The sequence below is a fragment of the Gossypium hirsutum genome, unplaced genomic scaffold (genome assembly GCF_007990345.1).
Source record: "Gossypium hirsutum isolate 1008001.06 unplaced genomic scaffold, Gossypium_hirsutum_v2.1 scaffold_147, whole genome shotgun sequence".
NCBI classification, from domain to species: domain Eukaryota; kingdom Viridiplantae; phylum Streptophyta; class Magnoliopsida; order Malvales; family Malvaceae; genus Gossypium; species Gossypium hirsutum.
The window spans coordinates 14282-36769 of record NW_024402835.1 but is presented as its reverse complement, the minus strand read 5'-3'; the positions used below and the strand labels follow the sequence as shown (position 1 = coordinate 36769).

Here is a 22488-nt window from a genome sequence, read left to right as displayed (position 1 = left end):
TTAAAACTCAATTAAAATGTTTTAAAGTTTGGTAATCAAACAATAATGTGAGGACTTTTGATGAAAATAACCCAAAGAAAGTAGAATCTCTTTTATGTCATGACAAGTGTGTTAGTGACAACTGTCTTGACTCAGACAACCACTAAACTCAAGTCACCGCGTTTGACTCAGTCCATCAATAACGCGCTCAAAATTACCACCGCCATTTTTCCCTTTTCCTTCACATCCTTAATCTTTTTTTTATTATTATTTGTTCATGTTCTTTGATCATTGACCTTGTTTCTCTCATGGGAACTTTACTTTCAAGCCATGGTTTCTCCTTGTTCCTTCTTTGGACCTTCACTTTATACGGTCTCTGTTTATCCTTCTCTCCGATCGACAATTACCTCATCAACAGCGGTGCCTCCCTCGATTCCGTTGTAGACAACCGTCGATTCATCTCCGACTCGTCGAATTCACCCGATTCCCATCTCTCTTCTGGTCGGACCTTTTCGCTCTGTGCCGGAACTCTCCTTCCTGGTCTGCCTCAATCTACCACACCGCTAGGGTTTTAATTCGCCGTCGAAATACGTCTTCAATGTCAAAGATCCAGGGACGCACATGGTACGTCTCCATTTCCATCGATTCAATTCATCGAGATTGGATCTGGGTAACTCTCGATTTCACGTTTTGGTTAATGGGTTAGTAGCTTTAACCAATTTTAGCGGTGGGGATTTAGTAAATCCTAAAGTTATAGAATATTTGCTTTGGGTTAATTCAGAAAAGGTTGAAATTCGTTTCGTTCCAGCAAAAAATCGAATTTTGCTTTCGTTAATGCAATCGAAGTGATATCTGCACCAAAGTTTTGGTACTAGAAACTGCTCAGTATGTTAATGGTGATAAAATTGAGGAATTTCAGGGTTTAAATAAACAAGCATTTGAAACTATGTATAGGGTAACTGTCGGAGGTCCTAAAGTTACTCCGTTCAATGATTCTTTGTGGAGAACTTGGATCCCTGATGATGAGTATTTGAAATCAAGTGAGGGTTCCAATAAGGTGTACTTCGGTGGTCGGATTAAGTACCAAGATGGTGGGGCGAGTCGTGAGGTTGGTCCTGATAATGTGTACGATTCAGCTCGGTTGATTCGAAGCAAGAATGCTTCCATCCCTAATGTAAACCTCACTTGGGAATTTCCAGTGAGTGAGGATTATAAGTATCTTGTTAGGATGCATTTTTGTGATATTGCTAGTATATCCCTTGGATTGTTGTATTTCAATGTTTATGTCAATGAACATTTGGCATATAAAGATTTGGATCTCTCGGATGTTACGAATTACATGCTGGCTTCTCCGTTTTATGCTGATTTTGTGGTTGATGCTGGTCGTTCCGGGGTCATTACCGTAAGCGTTGGACCTTCTAGCAAGAGCATGGGGTATACGGTTGATGCGATTCTAAACGGAGTGGAGATCATGAAGATGAATAACTCCGTTTGTAGTCTTGACGGTAAGGTGCCTGCGGAGTTGATTATGAAGTGTTGGCCAAGAAGAACTCTTGGGATTCTGCTTCCTTTGATTGCTCTCGCCTGCTTGCTGTTGAGCTTATCTGCCATTGTGCATAGGAGGAAGAGTAATGCGGAATTGTTCCCATGGTCGAAACTGCCTACGGATATCCATGAAATCTCTCCAAAGCAAGCCAAACTACAACTATCAAACATTGTTACATAAACATTGTAAAGATCCAAATCCACTGGCTTTATAATATACTATTACAAGTAGCTAGTGGGGGCATACTGGGAACGTTTGAAGGTTTGCAGTTCCAATCTGTTAATGGTTTCTTCGTGTTTAAATTCGAGGTTTTGTCTAGTAATCTGTATGTAAAAGCTGTATTAGCAGAATATAATGTTGTATTCTATACCTATTCTACATTGATTATGTCTGAGATGGTGGATTGGTGATACTGGAATTGTTGTTCATATTGCTATACTGCTTGGAAAAGGCTTAATCTGGTTATATAGTTCCAATTTTCATTTCATCCGGGAAAAGCTTTAGTTTTCTCAACATGTCTGTCATTTGATCCAATAATCTTCTCTTAGATAAGAACAAATTTGATAACTCTCGGAATGAGTATTAGAACGAAAAACTTGGTTAATCTTCATTTTGATTGAAATGGTAAATTTAAAGTTTTAGAAAGTATATACTCTAGCTTATATGTAATTTTATTGATTTTAAGTATAGATGAGTTTATATATTTATAATAAAATAACTTTTAATTTAGTTAATGGTTGGTCAACTCATTCAATTTAAGTAGAGATAGTTTTAACTTTGAAGTATAGTATAAATATGATGATCATTGGACTTCCCCTCATATTTTGGTGGTCTCAAGCCCATTTATCTTTACAGTTCAGCAAAATACATAATATATTTACTTTTGGATTAAATCATTATTTAAGGATTAATTTTTTTATTTAAGTTACGTTTATTCTCAAATTAAAACCTGAATTAGATAATTATTTTCGTATTTAGGCTTGAACTTTTTTTTCTAAGTTAACCTCTAAATTAGACAATTATTTTTATTGGAGCCTAAACTTGACATTTGTTCCCACATTAGGCATGAACTTTAGGATTTCTAAGGATTAACGTGGACATTAAAAGTTCAAGCCCTAATATGAGAACAATTGTCAAGTTCAAGGTCTAATTTAGAAATAAAATTTTAAGCTCTAATGTGATAAAAGTTGTCAAGTTTAGATCCCATAATATGATTTAACCTATACTTTTTTGTAAATTTCGAGTATCACATTATCAAACTTTTATATTTCTCCAAATGCAGGAAGAAAATTGATTTAATTGCTATATTCAAATGCCAAAATGTACAAATAAACAATACAAAATTTAAAATGAAACTAATTATAAAATTCAAAATAAAAAAATATATTACCAAAAATAAAATAAAAAACAAATGAAAAGCCACATAAAATAAAGATAAGACAAGGACTACAATTGACTCCCATGGGCAAACAAGCAGGACAAAGATAGTAAAAGATGAGACAATGTCAAACACATTTGGAGGTTTTGGGTCCATTGACATGTTTGCTTTTAAGCTTTTAAACCATAATAATTATATCAGGTTTACTTTAGACTCTTACATTTACTGTAATGGAATAAAGTTGTAATTAGTAATTTAATTGTTTGGTTGAATAGAATGTAATAGAACTGTATTAATATTCTTGTATTTAGTTGAATGAAATAGTGTTGTAATAGCATATGAAAAAAAAAACTGAAATGATCAAAGTACCTTTAGCAAAATTTTTTTAGGTGGATGATTATTGTTATTATTATTAAATTTTAATAAAATAATAATTAAATAAAAATATTTTAATTATATTTTAATATAATTATTATTAAATATATTTTAATAAAATAAAAATATATAATTTAATAATATTTTTATATTAAATTTTATTAAAATATTTTATTTAAAATTATATTTTGAAATTAAATATTTCATATTAAATTATATTAAAATATTTCAATATTTTATTTTTATATTTTCTAAGTCCAAGTTTTAAAGGACTAACTTGAATTTTTTTTTGTTATTCAATGTTGTATGGAATAACTATTCTTTGGTAATACCAAAGAATAACTATTATGAAAAGACAAGTAACAGAGAAGTAATGTTCATTCCATTGGATTAGTATTACGTTCAACCAAACAAATGAATAGTTTACCATTCAATGAATAAAGAGTGAATGCATTCCCCAACCAAACATGGTGTTAGTGCTTTGCACCACTTTTCATTGATTCACTTTCAATTGGACGTTACCCTAAGTCCATAACCCACCTATGATTTCCTGTTGGTTGGACAAGGTTGGTGTTATTCATTATTTTTTCTTCCTTTTTTTAAAAAAAGGACTAAATCGTTATTTGGGACTTAAACTTGACAATAATTTTTATATTGGACCGAAATTTTTTTCATCCAAGTTGGTCCATGACCTTGACATTTTTTTTTAAGTTAGCCTGTAAATTTGGCAATAGTTCACAGATTAGAACCTAAACTTTAGGGTTTTTAAAAAAATATCAAGGACTAAAACGATAAAATATCAAGAACTTGAACTTTAGGGCTCTCAAATTGTAAAACGATAAAAACACCTATAGTTATATAAAGATGAATTTTAAAATTTGAAAAGTGGATGGACTTAAAAATAAAAGCATAAGGACTAAAATATAAATTTATAAATAGTACAATGACTTCTGTCATATTTTAACCAAAATAAACATACTATGTTGACAAATTTTAGCAAAAATACTCGAATGAAAATAATAATTGGACTAGGATTTATAAATTGAACGGTAAAAGGATTAAACTTTTAACTTCCAAAGTATAAAAACTAAAAATCAAAATCTATAGAAGTACAAGGACTAACAACATATTTTAACCATTATTAAAAAGTGAGGCCTGCAGACAATCATTAGTGATAGGATGGACAGTTTCGAAACATGATAAAAAAAAGTCTGATTTTGCAGCTTTAAATCCTTGTTTTCTGGGAACCTTGTCACAAAAACCTCAAATCTAGACTCTAATTTTTTCTTTTTAATAATTGTGGTCCTTCTAAAAATAATAATAAATCATTGCAAAATTGAAAGTTTGTATAAAATACAAGAAGGCCCATCATGTAGTATTCTATTATTTAATAATAATCCATTAAATATATGGTATATTGTCACTAAGTCCAATGTAATGGGACGTGAGTTTTAATCTTTTTATTTATGATTTGAGGAAAAGTTACAGGTAGTTTTAGATATTGTGTAAAAATAAATAAATATAATTTATAATGATTAAAATAAAAACATTTATTATAAAATTGATTTACTATTTTTTACTTATATTTGACTTGAATGCTTAATTTGTTAACTGAAATTTTTTAAGTACCTATATCTTTTTTTTTACTAGAACATAAATGTCGAATATTTATTCGACTACGTGCTATAGTTTAGTTTAAAGGTCTGTTTGATAGGGGGAAATGATTTTCCGGAAATGGTTTTCCCCATTTTCCGGTGTTTGATTGGAGGAAAATGATTTCCTTTTGGAAAATCAATTCCAAAACACGGGAAAATCAACCCTATATTTCCGGAAAATGTCTTACCCCTTAGAAATCGGTAAGACATTTTCCACAGCTCATCTTCTCACCGTTGAAACCATTTCCATAGCTCCTCATCATCTCTGCCTCATCTCCTCTGCTATTGTTGCTAATTTTACTGTATCCACAACATTATTGTTTTGTTTTACTGCCGACAGTCTTCCCTAACCCTATCTCCCCTCCTCCATTTTTTTTCCCAAATCCAAATCAAGGCATCAAGCTACCTCCGTCCTCCATCGATCCACCTCCGGTCTACCTCCGGTCCTCCACCCAGTTCCAGTTCCAGAAAATCAAGGGTTTGTTTATTCCCGAATCGCCAACAAATTCGTATTTAAGGTAAACTCTTTGTTTACTCGTTGATGTTCATAATTTGTCTGTTTAGCATCACTTGTTTGTTTAGCTGGTTTAGCTTCTTTGCTAAATGTTTGATTTATCAGTGATTTATTTGATTCATTATTGCATTTGATTATGGTAACTTATTTTAGATTTCTGGGTTTGATTTCACGTCTTTGATGATGCTTCGGTTCTATTCAGCGTTGTTTAATTCATTTTGAGTTTGTTATTAAAAAGAAAAAGAAATGATTGCTTTTCTTGGCATTATTATTGATTTTGGGTAGGATTTTCTTTTTATCTTTTGGGTTTGCATGGATGTGATTCAGATTGGATCGAATAAGGCCAGAAGATTAGTATTTTGGGTCTAACTGATTGTTCGTGTTCTGAATTTCATTTTGGAGGTTCGGTTTTTCTTTTTGGGTTTCTTGTTTTGGAAAATCAATAAAAAAGGAGCAACAATGGGATTGCTAAAGGTTCGGTTAGGTAATTAGTGTTTCATGTAGGAGTGAGTTTCATTGTTAGAATTGATTGGATCATACTATGTGGAGAGCAGTAGAAATTGTTTTATAATAGATTCTATAAAGCTCCTAATCTGATAAGAGCCAACACTCCTATTTCGATGAGGACTACCATCTGAGCGAACTATATTAGAAACTTTAAAATTCTAGCAAATGAGTACTCAGAAAATATTCTGCAACTTCAACTTAAAAGACATGTGAAATGGTGATTTAAAGGGGAAAAAATAACTAAAAATGACTACTCAAATCCCACTCTCTAAAGTGATAAAATTCTTTATAATAATGCCTACTTAAGCACCCAACCTAGCATGCTTCTAAAGGATGGTAGAGGTTGCTGCCAGTGTTTGAGAGACCTAGTTGTCACATTTTTCTGTTGATCCCAATGGCTCTGTTTATCGGTCAAATAATGCTGTTATTTATGCCACCTCAAACCAACTACAAAATCCAAGACAAAAACCATTATTTATGCCAACCCAGAAGAACAATATGACATGTTAGCAAGATCCATAAACAGAATTCCCACTGGGGGTGATGCCTTTAAATATGGAATGATAGGGGGTGTATAAACCAATTCTTATCCCAGAATTTTCTCCTGCCAAAAAATGAAACAGAATTATTCAACTCCCAGAATCTTTACTTCAGAGAACAAAATGTCCTTACTAATGCATCTTACAGTCTAGAAGAGAAAAGTACCTTACAGAAAATTTATGTGATATTATTGAGGAGTTTTAGGTGACTCAAAATCACTAGATTCCCTCACAAAGCATCTTCAAAGCTGTGATGTTCAAATAATTGATGTTCAAAATCACTATATTCTGTACAGTAGGAGGGTAGCATAGAAAAATTTGGCTTCAAATAATTGATGTTCAAATAATTTGATTTTTTTCTTAAAGAACAAGAAAAGGTGAAAATTTTGACAAAAATAGGTAATGTTCTAAAGAAGCAACAGTTTGGTGGTGAGGCTAAAAGCAGAAAGTCCAAAGCTCAGCTCAATGCGTCAGAAAGGCCTGGTAGACTTGGCTTTGGAACGTATAATTCAGTATAATTTTCCCAGCCCTTCACTTCCAATTTATATGGTGATCATCCGTCCCCTCCCTCCGACAAACAATCCGAATTTTCTTCTCATTAGCTTATTGATTTTTCTCTGAATCCAGTTCTTTGGTAGCCCGTACTGAGACCCTTCAGTCACCAAGCATATGCTTCAGTTGAATACAACTGAGGGACAGTCATCGCCACTTAATTGTCTATTGTCTGAGGGGCTATTCAAGCAATCTGAACAATTTCTAGGAGGTTCCTTCTCTCTATTAGCTTTAAGCATTGCATAATCTTTCTCCAACACCTTGGTCTTCCAACGAGCACGTCGGTTTTGGAACCAAATAGCCACTTGCCTTGGCTGTAACCTCAATTCTTCAGCTAACTTCACTTTTCTCTCTGGTTCTAACTTGTTTCCCACATCGAAATTCTTCTCTAAAGCCTTAACTTGATGCATAGATAAACACATTTTCTTCTCTGTTGCTTGACCACCTTCTTCTAAGCATTCTTCTTCATCTAAACCATCTAACATAGCCTGGAATTCCTTGCTATAAATTTGGTGCTTCTTTGAACTCTTCTCCTCTGCATAATTAACTGAATTAAACACATCGAATTTGGGTTAAAGAAACATGAAATAAAGGTGGGAATTAAAGAAAAATAAATGAATAAAGGTTGTTTTTGAAAAACTAAATTATAAATATATTAGAGTTTCATTTTTTATGTATTTTTCCTCCATTGGGTTAGTATGTTTTGACACTAATATAATTCTACAGATTGAATTATATGTAGATACTGCTTACGGCTTTTGGATATTTTATATAATAATTGCCTTTAAAAATAAGTTAATTCAAATAAGTTAATTCTTTTTAAAGAAACTAATCATAAATTATGAATAAGTATTTTTCTTTTTACTTCCATTCACACGAGCGAAGTTCACATGTTTTTAGCTCATAATTCTACAGATTATTGTTAATATGGTAATGAGAGTTGTTGAGGATGATTAAATATTATATCAGGAATTATGGATGAAATGTTGGAGTTTTTAATTAATATCAATTGAAGTATTTAAAACTCTTTTATATTTTAAAAAAAGAGGCATCAACATTTATAGCTTTTGGGCAATATATTTTAAGTCATGGTAACTTTATAAAAACATATTATTAACTATGATCAATATATAACAAATACATGAAAGATATTTTAAGTCATGGTAACTTTAATACATGATCAATATATTTAAAACTCTTTAAATACATGAAACATATTATAATTTAAAACTCTTTATAAATACATGATCAATATATGTATGTATTGGTAACTTAATAATATATAACAAACTCTTGCACCAATTGAAGTATTGTAACACCCCTAACCCGTCTCCGTCGCCGAATCAGGGTTACGAGGCATTACGAAACCAAGCTCACATAAACATAACTTTAATATCTAATTCCAAATGCAAGTCCAATTCATGAACATATAAAATCAAATTCAAGCATGGAAACTAAACTCTTTTCACATTGCTATTTACACAATAGGATTCAAAACTAACCAAAACATTATCAAGCCTATACATGCCATAAGATCGAGTTCAAATATTTAACAAAATACCAAAAGAAGTCGATAGTGTGATGGACTGTGCTGATGATCCCCGAGCTCGTAACGCGTCTCCAAATCTATAAAAACGAATGAACGAAAGCAAACGAAGTAAGCTTTTATAGCTTAGTAAGTCTCCAGCATAACTAAATGTATAATTATAAACACATAATTATTATAACCTTTTTAATCTATTCTACTGAAATTTCAACTAACACAACCAACTAACATTCATACATTATTCTACTCAGACCATTTCATTTATAGTCAGATATGTATACCTATCGGATGAATTCAGTTTAATATATATATTATACAAAACAACATTACAATTGAATGTATACCACCGAGCATATATATACATATTATATACATATCAAACCGATTGTATATGTACACTCATGGTAAGTTCTAAATCAATTCAAATCTAACACAATATATATACATCAATCACATCTTATATTTGTTTGTCTATAAATATACTCATTATGAATTTATACCTGAATACTTAGGTAACACATACATTCGAAATACACACATATATATATATATCTCAAATGCATACATGATTAATTATCAAACACATAGGCTCAACATATATATGTTTAACTACCACATATCACCATATGCATTTATAAATTCAGCAATCACATATATCTAATGTACATATGTATTCATCGATTTCATATAATCACAAATCATAGATATATCCATTGCATATTCTAACACAATTTAAACAGATTCACCGGCATTTTGCCTGCTAGGCTTAAAGCCTGATTCAGTACACCGGCACTTAGCCTGCTAGACATATAGTCTGAAATGTATCACCGGCATTAAGCTTGCTAGACTTAAAGTCTGAATTACTTCACCGGCATTAAGCCTGCTAGACGTAACGTCTGTATTACATTCAATCACTTTATAATAATTCAAACTAACAATTTCATATCTTCACTACCATTCAAAACTTTTACGTGAATATACATACAAAATCGAAACTTTCACATACATATATAATTCCGTACCAAATTTCGATTCAAGAATTTATACATGTGCATTTATACATATTCGAATCTACCATATGAATGTATAATTTCATACTCAATTTCAAAACAAAAACTTGTACATATATAAATGCACAATCAATCCTCGCATACTTATATAATGACATAACTAAATTCAATACACAACACCTACATGTATATTTGCATGCTTATTCGACTTTATATATATATATATACATACTTATATAATCATTCAAACCATATATATATATATACCTATATCTTATACATACCTTTGATTAATCCAATAATTTATACAAGATCATACTTGTATATTCGAACATGTTATATACAATATCTATAGTCCAAAGTTTATTCAACTATTATACTTTAAATTATAGCTCAATCATAAGATAAAATTAGTATGCATGTATAAATATTAACTTAATAACTTTTAGTTGCTAATAGACTTACCTCGGATATCAGCAAACACGATCGACTATTCGATTACCTTCGACTTCCCCCGATCCAAATTCGTTTTCTTCGTTCCTTGATCTAAACATAGTCAAATTTAACCTTTTTATTCATCAAAACATTCATTTGAGTCCAACAATAAATAAATGGGAAAATTACCATTTTGCCCCTAATATTTTGCACTTTTTGCAATTTAGTCCTTTTTGCACAAAACACCAAATACACAAAATTTGCCCATAACACACAAGGGCCGAATATTCATGGTTCTCATACAAGTCCACACATTGCATTTATTTCACATTTTAGTCCCTCAAAAATTTATTTTCACAATTTAGCCCTAAATACTCAAATTCATCAAAAATCCCAAGACAAAACATGTTAATCTAAGACATATCTTCCATTATTCATCATCAAACATCACAAAACACAAATATTCATCAATGGCATAACTCAAAATATTCATTAAAATTAGAAATTCAAGCATGGGTCGGGTAGTATTCAAAGCAACGATCTCAAAAACGTAAAAATTATCAAAAACCGAAACCAAAGCATACCTTAATTTTGCTATGAAAGTGCCGAAACTTAAGAAACCATGGATGGTTTCTTCCTTTCCAATATTCGGCTAACAAAGATGAACATATTCATCTTTTTATGACTTATTTTAGTTATAATATTATAATTTACTTAATGACTAAATTAACCTTAATTAAATAAATTATAAATTACATAACTTAAGGGCAATGTTGGCATATACCACCCACTAACTAAATCTTGGTCTAATTACATCTTTAGACCTCCCACTTAAAAAGACAACTACAAATAGGTGCTTTTAAATTTTAACCTTTAACTTTTATTTTACGCGATTAAACCCTTTTATTAAATCGGACACTTAAACGACGAAATTAAAACACGAAAATTTTACACAATCAAATGCACACGAAATAAACACACAAAATAATATTAATAATATTTTTCTAATTCAGATTTGTGGTCCCGAAACCACTATTCTGATTAGGGTCAAAACCGGGTTGTTACAACTCTCCCCCCCTTAGGGATTTTCGTCCCCGAAAATCTTACCGGTGAATAGGTTTGGATAACGCTCCTTCATTGTATCCTCTGACTCCCAAGTTGCTTCTTCAACTCCGTGTTTATGCCACAATACTTTAACTAACGGAATTTTCTTATTTCGTAATTCCTTGATCTCACGAGCCAGAATGCTAATCGGTTCTTCTTCATATGACATATCAGGGTTAATTTCAATCTCCGTCGGACAAATCACATGTGAAGGATCAGATCGGTATCTACGGAGCATCGAAACATGAAATACATTGTGAATCTTTTCTAACTCAGGTGGTAACATCAATCTATAAGCAACCGGTCCGACACGTTCTATAATCTCATACGGTCCAATGAATCTTGGACTCAATTTGCCTTTACGACCGAATCTGAGTACTTTCTTCCACGGTGAGACTTTCAAAAACACTTTATCGCCGATCTGAAATTCTATATCTTTTCTTCTCAAATCCGCATAAGATTTCTGACGATCTGATGCTGATTTCAGGCTGTCCCGAATCACTTTCACTTTCTGTTCGGTCTCTTTAATCAAATCAACCCCGTGTATCCTATTTTCACTGAGCTCGGTCCAATACAGTGGTGTACGACATTTACGATCGTACAAAGCCTCATAAGGTGCCATTTTAATACTAGATTGAAAGCTGTTATTATAAGCAAATTCAATCAAAGGTAAATATCGTTCCCACGTACCTTCAAACTCGAGAATGCAACATCTCAACATGTCCTCAAGTATCTGTATAATTCGCTCCGATTGACCATCTGTTTGCGGATGGAAAGCTGTGCTAAAATGTAGTTTCGTACCTAAAGCATCTTATAATTTCTTCCAAAACCGCGATGTAAATCTCGGGTCTCTGTCCGAAATAATAGAAATAGGCACTCCGTGCAATTTTACAATCTGAGAAATGTACAATTCAGCAAGTTTATCAAGCGAATAATCAATACGAACCGGAATAAAGTGAGCCGATTTTGTCAATCTATCCACAACAACCCAAATTGCATCTTTCTTGCTGGGTGTTAACGGTAAACCGGATACAAAATCCATCGTAACTCTGTCCCATTTCCATTCAGGTATCATGATCGGCTGCAGCAATCCAGAAGGTACCTGATGCTCGGCTTTTACTTGCTGACATATTAAACATTTCGAAACAAAGTCAGAAATGTCTCGTTTCATTCCATGCCACCAATAGTGTTGTTTCAGATCATTATACATTTTCGTGCTACCCGGATGAACAGAAAATCGACTATTATGGGCTTCATTCAAAATCATCTGAATTAACTCTGAATTTTTCGGAACACATAATCGGTTTCTGAATCTCAAACAATCCTCAGTATCAACTAGAAACTCTGAATCAACATTTAAGTCACACTGAGTTCGTTTTGCAATTAAATCATCATCGGCTTTTTGAGCTTCACAAATCTGTTGAACAAATAACGGTTTTGCTTTCAACTCAGCTACTATCGCACCATCATCAGACATAACCATATGTGCATTCATTGCACGCAAAGCAAACAGTGATTTTCGACTTAGGGCATCAGCAACAACATTAGCCTTTCTCGGATGATAGTCAATCACGAGCTCGTAATCTTTCAACAATTCTAACCATCGACGCTGTCTCAAATTCAGATCTTTCTGAGTCATCAAATATTTCAAGCTTTTATGATCGGAATAAACATGACATCTTTCGCCAAACAGATAGTGACGCCATATTTTTAACGCAAATACAATAGCGGCCAATTCCAGATCATGCGTCGGATAGTTCTTTTCATGCGGCTTTAACTGTCTCGAGGCATAGGCTACAACTTTTCCTTCCTGCATCAATACACAGCCCAAACCATTTAAAGATGCATCACTATAGATAACAAACTCTTTACCCGATTCGGGTTGAACTAGGACTGGAGCTTTGGTTAAAAGAGCTTTCAACTGATCGAAACTTTTCTGGCACTTTTCTGACCACTCAAACTTAACGTCTTTTTGTAGTAGCCTTGTCATCGGGGTCGCAATCATAGAGAACCCTTTCACAAAATGTCTATAATAGCCAGCGAGCCCCAGAAAGCTTCGAACTTCCGAAACATTCCTCGGAGGTTTCCAATCAAGTATAGCTGAAATTTTACTCGGATCAACCCAAATACCCGATGCTGATACAACATGGCCCAGAAAACTGACTTCACGTAACCAGAACTCACATTTACTAAACTTTGCATACAACTGCTTATCTCGCAAAGTTTGTAACACAAGTCTCAGATGTTCAGCATGCTCATTTTCGTCTCGAGAGTAGATCAAAATGTCATCAATAAATACTACCACAAACCGATCCAGATACTTCCTAAAGATCCGATTCATCAAATCCATGAAAATAGCAGGTGCATTAGTAAGTCCGAAAGGCATAACAAGAAACTCATAATGTCCGTACCTCGTTCGGAAAGCAGTCTTTGGCACATCAGAGTCTTTAACTCGCAACTGATAGTAGCCTGATCTCAGATCTATCTTTGAAAACACAGTAGCCCCTTTCAACTGATCGAACAAATCATCAATCCGTGGTAACGGATACTTATTCTTTATAGTCACTTTATTGAGTTGCCGGTAATCAATGCACATTCTCATCGTTCCGTCTTTCTTTCTCACAAATAGAACTGGTGCACCCCAAGGAGAGAAACTCGGTCGTGCAAAACCTTTATCAGTCAGCTCTTGCAACTGTACTTTCAATTCTTTTAATTCGGTCGGTGCCATACGGTACGGAGCTATCGATATGGGAGTCGTCCCTGGTACTAACTCAATACCAAACTCTACCTCTCGAATAGGTGGCAAACCCGGTAATTCTTCGGGAAACACGTCTGAATACTCACACACTACTGGTACAGATTCAATCTTCTTTTCGGTCACTTTACTATCAAGAACAAATGCAAGGTAAGCTTCACAACCCCTTCTCACATACTTCTGAGCCGACATCGAGGATATTATTGCTGATAAACCATTCAGATCATTAGATTCGATCCGAATAATCTCATCGTTCTGACACCGTAGATCAATAGTTTTCCGTTTGCAGTTTACAATAGCATCATGCAGAGTTAACCAATCCATACCCAGAATTATATCGAACTCGTCGAATGGTAACAACATCAAATCAGCTGGAAAACATAAATCTCGAATCATCAACGGACAATTCTTGCACACTTTGTCAACCAAAACACACCGGCCCAGGGGGTTCGATACTTTAATTACAAACTCAGTAGACTCAACAGGCAAAGTCTTACTGAATACTAAAGTCTCACACACATAAGAATGAGTCGAACCAGGATCAATCAATGCAATAACATTAGTATCATAAAGAGTGAAAGTACCAGTAATAACATCTGGAGAAGAAGCCTCCTCTCGAGCACGGATGGCATAAGCTCTGGCAGGTGCACGGGCCTCAGATCGAATTGCTGTGTCCCTGGTTCCTCTCTGACTACCACTTACATTACTCAATTGTCTCGGCGGTCTACCTCGGACTGGCACATTACTCAGTCTGGTATCCTGCACAGTGTTTTGCTCAGCTACCATCGGACACTCTCGAATGAAATGATCTTTTGAACCACACTTGAAGCAAGACCGATCATGGAATCTGCAATCCCCAGGATGCCATTTCCCATAATGCTTGCACTCTGATCTATTTTGTCAAACACTACCAACGCTAGCAACTGAAGTAGCTCGTGAACTCACAGGGGGTCGATCTCGATCATACTTAGGAAACCCTGCAGTAGCTTTAGATTGGCTATGATCCGCTCTGAATTTCCTTGAGGTCGACCGAAATGATTTACTGAATGATCTTTTACGAGAATCTCGAGCTTCATAGTCAGCTTTCCTCTTCTCTTTCCCGAGCTCCTCAGCTTTACAAGCTCGTTCAACAAGTACTACGAACTCTTTTATCTCAAGTATACCAACTAACAGTTTAATATCTTCATTCAGCCCATCTTCAAATCTTCTACACATGATAGCTTCAGTTGAAACACACTCTCGAGCATATCTACTAAGTCTCACAAATTTCCGTTCATATTCTGTCACTGTCATACGACCCTGTTTCAGTTCAAGAAATTCCTTACGTTTCGGATCAATAAATCTCTGGCTGATGTATTTCTTACGAAACTCAGTCTGAAAGAATTCCCAGGTCACTCGCTCTTTCGGAACCACCGATACTAGTGTATTCCACCAGTGATATGCAGTGTCCCGTAGCAAGGATATGGCACATTTCAAGCACTCATCAGGGGTGCAAGACAACTCATCAAACACTCGAATAGTATTATCAAGCCAGAATTCAGCTCGCTCAGCATCATCATCATCAGTAGCTCTGAACTCTTCGGCCCCGTGTTTTCGAATTTTGTCAACCGGAGGCTTAAGTAATCTCATCGGATCACTTACTTGGGGTATAACAGGAATCGAAGATGGATTAGTCGGGGGTGGAGGTTGTTGTGTAACCGGATTAGTTCGGACATAATGAGTAAACCAGTCATTCATCATTTGGTAGAAGGCTTGTTTAGCCTCTCCCTCCTGGTTACTCGAGGTCGGTCGAGAATCTACCGGCTCTGTCCCTTGTGTGGGAGCGGGCGCTATACTCTCAACATCATCGGCTACGGCTCGATCGGGATCCATTACTATACGAAAACACATTTTTAGTCATCAGCAGTCATCACACTATCTCGATATAAAAATTATGGCATGTATAGCTAGACTCATACATGCTACGTTAGTCCAAGAATCGACTAAACCGTAGCTCTGATACCAATAAAATGTAACACCCCTAACCCGTCTCCGTCGCCGAATCAGGGTTACGAGGCATTACGAAACCAAGCTCACATAAACATAACTTTAATATCTAATTCCAAATGCAAGTCCAATTCATGAACATATAAAATCAAATTCAAGCATGGAAACTAAACTCTTTTCACATTGCTATTTACACAATAGGATTCAAAACTAACCAAAACATTATCAAGCCTATACATGCCATAAGATCGAGTTCAAATATTTAACAAAATACCAAAAGAAGTCGATAGTGTGATGGACTGTGCTGATGATCCCCGAGCTCGTAACGCGTCTCCAAATCTATAAAAACGAATGAACGAAAGCAAACGAAGTAAGCTTTTATAGCTTAGTAAGTCTCCAGCATAACTAAATGTATAATTATAAACACATAATTATTATAACCTTTTTAATCTATTCTACTGAAATTTCAACTAACACAACCAACTAACATTCATACATTATTCTACTCAGACCATTTCATTTATAGTCAGATATGTATACCTGTCGGATGAATTCAGTTTAATATATATATTATACAAAACAACATTACAATTGAATGTATACCACCGAGCATATATATACATATTATATACATATCAAACCGATTGTATATGTACACTCATGGTAAGTTCTAAATCAATTCAAATCTAACACAATATATATACATCAATCACATCTTATATTTGTTTGTCTATAAATATACTCATTATGAATTTATACCTGAATACTTAGGTAACACATACATTCGAAATACACACATATATATATATATCTCAAATGCATACATGATTAATTATCAAACACATAGGCTCAACATATATATGTTTAACTACCACATATCACCATATGCATTTATAAATTCAGCAATCACATATATCTAATGTACATATGTATTCATCGATTTCATATAATCACAAATCATAGATATATCCATTGCATATTCTAACACAATTTAAACAGATTCACCGGCATTTTGCCTGCTAGGCTTAAAGCCTGATTCAGTACACCGGCACTTAGCCTGCTAGACATATAGTCTGAAATGTATCACCGGCATTAAGCCTGCTAGACTTAAAGTCTGAATTACTTCACCGGCATTAAGCCTGCTAGACGTAACGTCTGTATTACATTCAATCACTTTATAATAATTCAAACTAACAATTTCATATCTTCACTACCATTCAAAAACTTTTACGTGAATATACATACAAAATCGAAACTTTCACATACATATATAATTCCGTACCAAATTTCGATTCAAGAATTATACATGTGCATTTATACATATTCGAATCTACCATATGAATGTATAATTTCATACTCAATTTCAAAACAAAAACTTGTACATATATAAATGCACAATCAATCCTCGCATACTTATATAATGACATAACTAAATTCAATACACAACACCTACATGTATATTTGCATGCTTATTCGACTTTATATATATATATACATACTTATATAATCATTCAAACCATATATATATATATACCTATATCTTATACATACCTTTGATTAATCCAATAATTTATACAAGATCATACTTGTATATTCGAACATGTTATATACAATATCTATAGTCCAAAGTTTATTCAACTATTATACTTTAAATTATAGCTCAATCATAAGATAAAATTAGTATGCATGTATAAATATTAACTTAATAACTTTTAGTTGCTAATAGACTTACCTCGGATATCAGCAAACACGATCGACTATTCGATTACCTTCGACTTCCCCCGATCCAAATTCGTTTTCTTCGTTCCTTGATCTAAACATAGTCAAATTTAACCTTTTTATTCATCAAAACATTCATTTGAGTCCAACAATAAATAAATGGGAAAATTACCATTTTGCCCCTAATATTTTGCACTTTTTGCAATTTAGTCCTTTTTGCACAAAACACCAAATACACAAAATTTGCCCATAACACACAAGGGCCGAATATTCATGGTTCTCATACAAGTCCACACATTGCATTTATTTCACATTTTAGTCCCTCAAAAATTTATTTTCACAATTTAGCCCTAAATACTCAAATTCATCAAAAATCCCAAGACAAAACATGTTAATCTAAGACATATCTTCCATTATTCATCATCAAACATCACAAAACACAAATATTCATCAATGGCATAACTCAAAATATTCATTAAAATTAGAAATTCAAGCATGGGTCGGGTAGTATTCAAAGCAACGATCTCAAAAACGTAAAAATTATCAAAAACCAAAACCAAAGCATACCTTAATTTTGCTATGAAAGTGCCGAAACTTAAGAAACCATGGATGGTTTCTTCCTTTCCAATATTCGGCTAACAAAGATGAACATATTCATCTTTTTATGACTTATTTTAGTTATAATATTATAATTTACTTAATGACTAAATTAACCTTAATTAAATAAATTATAAATTACATAACTTAAGGGCAATGTTGGCATATACCACCCACTAACTAAATCTTGGTCTAATTACATCTTTAGACCTCCCACTTAAAAAGACAACTACAAATAGGTGCTTTTAAATTTTAACCTTTAACTTTTATTTTACGCGATTAAACCCTTTTATTAAATCGGACACTTAAACGACGAAATTAAAACACGAAAATTTTACACAATCAAATGCACACGAAATAAACACACAAAATAATATTAATAATATTTTTCTAATTCAGATTTGTGGTCCCGAAACCACTATTCTGATTAGGGTCAAAACCGGGTTGTTACAAGTATTGTATTAACTATGATCAATATTTAAGTGCTACTTTAAAAAATTATTATTGGGCAATTATAATTAGCTTGATATGTATGTATGCACTTTTTTAGTCATGGTAACTTTATGTGATCTTATGAAAATCTTGCATCTTTTGTAGTAGTGATCATATATTTGTGTGGCATTATTTTGTGTAGATGGATCGTAATCAAAATCAAATGGCAATTGCCGGAGTTGTGGCTTCAGTTTTAGCTTTTGGGGCTCTTTGGATTAAAAAATTAGAAACTAGGAAGGAAATTGCTTCTCGCCCTCGTGTGAATCGAGATTATGAAAGAGAAAACTATATTAATAGTATTTTATATAGTGGTGACCAGCATTGCATTGATATAATAAGGATGAGACCGATCGCCTTTTTTAATTTATGTGATATTCTTAGTACGAATAATTTGTTACAATCGTCTAAATCTGTCGATATTAGGGAGCAAGTAGTTATATTTTTACATATAATTGGTCATAATGTAAGGTTTCGAGTGATTGGATCTAGATATTATAGATCAATTCAGACAGTTCACCATTACTTTAGGGTTGTATTGAGAGCTATTTTGAAATTGTATAGACTAGTTATTAGATTACCTGATGAGTCAACTCCTAGTGAAATTAGAAACAATCCAAGGTTTTATCCTTATTTTAAAGATTGTATTGGAGCATTAGATGGAACTCATATTCGTGCATCGGTTCCACTTAGCATGCAAGGAAGATTTCGTAGCCGTAAAGGGGGGACGACACAAAATGTATTGGCTGCCATTACATTTGTTTTGAAATTTGCCTATGTTCTAGCTGGTTGGGAAGGTAGTGCACATGATTCTCGTATTTTAAGTGATGCACTTTCACGCCCAAGAGGATTAAGAATTCCAGAAGGTAATATTTATCACAAATAGTTCCAGTAAGCTCATAGTTTATCAGTATTAATTACGTATTGTAAAATTGTAGGTAAATATTATCTTGCTGATGCTGGATATGGCATCCGAATTGGATGTATTACCCCATATCGTGGTGTTCGATATCATTTAAAAGAGTTTGGTGCTGAAGAGCCTGAAAATGCAAAGGAACTCTTTAATCTTCGACATTCATCATTACGGATCACTGTTGAACGTGTTTTTGGGATTTTGAAGAAACGGTTTCGTGTATTAGATGCTGAACCATTTTGGAATTTTCAAACTCAAGTAGATATAGTTTTGGCTTGTTGTATAATTCATAATCATATAATTGGAGTTGATCCTAGTGATTTACTTAATCAAGGATTATACGATGAGTCTGAGTTTGATTCGATAATACAAACTCTCACGGAGCGAGAAGAAAGACAAGAAGCAAGAGAATGGTCTGCTAAGAGAGATGAGATTGCAGAAACTATGTGGACTGATTATATGGCTAGAAATATTAGGTAGATTTAGGGCTTAGGGTTATTATTTCTATGTTATGTATGTTTTAGACTGATGTTTTTTTTTGTAAATGTTGGTTGGATAATAACATTGTCAAATTTTAGATTGTTGGATTTTGATATATGTCTTGAATTTGTTAGATATTGATTATGTTTTAACATTGTTGGATATTGAATTGATTATTATGTTTTAAGCTTGTTGGATATTGAAATTATTGACAATGACAATTATTATGTAGAATGGGTAAGGGCAACAAAGAAGGGACCTCCAAGCAATTCAGGTGGACAAAACCGATGGAACATGTTTTCCTTGAAATTCTAGCAGAGGAGGCTCGAAAAGGAAATAAGCCTTCTAATACTTTCAAATCAGTTTCTATTAATCGAGTTGCTGACGCCATTTCTTCTAGATTCCAAGTCCAATGCGATACGAAGCACGTGGAAAATCATTTGAGGACAGTAAAAAACCAGTGGCAGATTATATGCAAAATTCGAGGTGAAAGTGGTTTTGGATGGGATGATAACATGAAAATGATCACATGTGATAGAGCAACATACGATGCAACAGTGATGGTAATATATGTATATATATGTTAAGTATATTTCAATTGTTTTTTACTTGTTATTCTAATTGTGTTTAATATCCAACAGACACACAAGAAGTATGAACCATTTTTGAATAAAAGCATTGATCATTATGATGAAATGGCTGTGGTTGTTGGCAAAGATATGGCAACAGGGAGTTTTGCTAGAACATTTGCTGACATAGATTTGGATGATGGTAATGAAGATTCAATGCCTGTAGACTGCGACAATGAAGAGGCTGAAGAGGTAAGAACAAATGTATCTTCATCTGGCACATCCAAACGTAAAAGAAAAAGTGGTCAAGAAAGTCTCGTTGATGAACAAATTAAATTTGTGGGTGAGCAACTTGGCGAAATTGCTAATGCTTTGAAACAATTTACTGCCGACAAGACAGCACAGCTTTACGAACAAGTGATGTCGATGGAGGAAGAAGGATTTGATGATGAATTCTTGTGTTCTGTGTGTGATTATCTAGGGAGTCATGAATCAGAGGCCAAAATGTTTTTAGTTAAAAATAAGAAGCATAGAAAAATTTGGCTTCAAAAATTTTCTCAGGGTTGAAGATATTGATACTTTTATGTGGTGTAATATTATGCACTTGGACAATGTTGTTATTATGTGGTGTACTACTAATTATGTATTTGGATAATATTATTTCTAGTACTCATTATGGTTTCGAAGCAATTTATAATTATTCAATATTCTTACTAGTACTCATTGTGGATAATATTTTTTCAATTTATAACGATCAATATTGTAGCTTATTATTGAGTATTATTATAAATAAATCATTGCAATATATGTAAAAACAATTTAAAATATAAAAAATTATTAATATATATTAATATATGTAAAAATAACTTTTCCGGAAAATATTTTCAGGAAATCTGTCAAACAGCGGAAAATATTTTACACAGATTCAATCAAACACCAGAAAATATTTTCCAGTAAGTCATTTTACAGAAAAGTAAAACATTTTCCAGAAATCATTTTACGGAAAACATTTTACTGCCAATCAAACAGACCCTAAATGTCAATTGAATATTAAAATTAAATTTAAATATTAAATTAAAACAAAACACTCAAATATTAAATTAAACATTAAAACTAAATATGAATACCAAATAATATATTAACTCTTTATTATATTATCAACTAAACTCATGATACAATAAAAAAAAAATGGAATCAAAATTTAATTAACATCAAATCCAGCATTCTACCAAAGTGCTGTTGTAATTTATATTCTATTTTTTAAAATATAATACCCATTAGTAATTGATATACTTATAAAATAATTATTAATTTATTTAATTATTTATTGGTGGATTTGGCGTATCCCGCGTTTCACTCACTTCCTCACCCCTTCCATTTACGCCACGTGACACGTGTGCTATTTTTCTTACATATTCTTACTTTATAGTGGGTAGCCTTAGTTTACTCCTTGTTTCACTCTAGGTCTATTTCTTGGTTTGGTCCCTCTACTTTGTTAAAATTTTAATTTTGGTCCTTTTATTTTAATTTGATATCTTCTATTCTTATAGTATTGGATAATAGATCCAAACAATTAACACCGTTAATAATGATAGATGGGTAACCTCTTTCTCTTTTATTAAAAATGCATGCCATATGGATTAATTTGTTTAAATTTGAGTTATATTATATTATAAATGCAATAAATTAGTCTCCAGTTTCACCGTGAGTAGTCGCCATGTGTAAGTTTTGTTTTGTTATATTTTAGTTCTTTAGCCATTTGTACCGTGTATTGGTTTTGTAGTTGTTGAGACATGTATATAATTACATCATGTTTGTGCTTATATTTATATTTGCACTA

General features: G+C 33.1%; 1 long non-coding RNA gene and 1 pseudogene across 1 annotated transcript; one reads left to right on the top strand and one right to left on the bottom strand.

Moving 5' to 3' along the window:
• Positions 1–254: 254 nt before the first annotated feature.
• Positions 255–1937, top strand: LOC121226380 (probable receptor-like protein kinase At5g24010; annotated as a pseudogene).
• A 3696-nt stretch (positions 1938–5633) lies between these two features.
• LOC121226383 (uncharacterized) lies at positions 5634–8346 on the bottom strand. Its single transcript, XR_005924208.1, has 2 exons — positions 6660–8346; positions 5634–6558 (listed from the first exon to the last, which is right to left on the bottom strand). It is a non-coding gene; the product is annotated as an uncharacterized lncRNA (long non-coding RNA).
• Positions 8347–22488: the final 14142 nt, after the last annotated feature.